The sequence below is a fragment of the Osmia lignaria genome, unplaced genomic scaffold (genome assembly GCF_051020975.1).
Source record: "Osmia lignaria lignaria isolate PbOS001 unplaced genomic scaffold, iyOsmLign1 scaffold0040, whole genome shotgun sequence".
Classification (NCBI taxonomy): domain Eukaryota; kingdom Metazoa; phylum Arthropoda; class Insecta; order Hymenoptera; family Megachilidae; genus Osmia; species Osmia lignaria.
The window spans coordinates 93977-95000 of record NW_027478181.1 but is presented as its reverse complement, the minus strand read 5'-3'; the positions used below and the strand labels follow the sequence as shown (position 1 = coordinate 95000).

Sequence of the window (1024 nt, the reverse complement as noted above, 5' to 3'; positions counted from 1 at the left end):
TCAGCACAAAGTTATTCAGAGTCACCAAAGCCGACGATGGACGAACGGACAAGCCGTCCGCCACCGATTGGTTTTGATCTAATAAAAGCATTCCTCCCATCTCTGGGTGGAATTCTGGTTTGCATGTATTAGCTCTAGAATTACCACAGTTATCCAAGTAATGTTTTGTACGATCTAAGAAACCAAAACTGATTTAATGAGCCATTCGCGGTTTCACCTTAATTCGGTATGTACTTAGACATGCATGGCTTAATCTTTGAGACAAGCATATGACTACTGGCAGGATCAACCAGGGAGCTTAGTTATTATTGTAAATTTAAATTTTCGTCGTCGGCTCCTCCCTGTAAGAGACCGATCGACGTTAAGCCATTTCTCTTTTGTATGTAACACACATTTCATAAATTTTGTACCTCTTATAGAGGCCAAATATTCTCCTCCTCCTCTCATAAAGCACGAAAATCACTTTCACGCCGTGCATCCATCGTGCAAGCACGTAGACCACACACGCTGGACAATATAATAAAAGATAGCGCGGACAGTGGCATGCTATACAAATCGAGAAAGCGCGTACAGTGATCATGCTGGTCATTTTGCCACCAAATTTTATAATCTTTATCATTAGAGCGGGCCCACCAACCTCGTCTCTGTACTTTATACATTTCTCCTCCATCTCCACACACCTTTTCAAACATTAACGGAGAGAGTTCCTTGGACTTGCTTTAAATGTACATATTAGATATGTTGGAATCTCTCTCCTTTAGAAGTTTCCCCAGCCTTAAAACTTCTTTCATTTTTACTCCTCTCTCCATACTTATTTTCCTCTCTGAACGTATCAGAGAGGATTTTATTTCTGACACCTCTTGACTTTTCTTAAATTCAGGGACGTAATTTTGTTCATAATTCAGTGGACTTTTGTGTATTTTATACTTTAAATATTTCCAAACAGTCTCCCTTCTAAAAGTGATAGAACGAATTTTCGTCTAACACTACTTTCTTGGTTCAAAAATTTTATACAATCTTATAA

At 38.8% G+C, this 1024-nt stretch overlaps 1 non-coding gene across 1 annotated transcript in view; it reads right to left on the bottom strand.

Annotated features, from left to right (window-relative positions):
* The window catches only part of LOC143306925 (small subunit ribosomal RNA), a 1923-nt gene extending 1627 nt beyond the window's left edge, over nt 1-296 (bottom strand). The window contains exon 1 of the ribosomal RNA XR_013064202.1: nt 1-296. This exon is cut by the window's left edge and continues 1627 nt beyond it. This is a non-coding gene — a ribosomal RNA (small subunit ribosomal RNA).
* Between the last annotated feature and the right edge of the window lie 728 nt (nt 297-1024).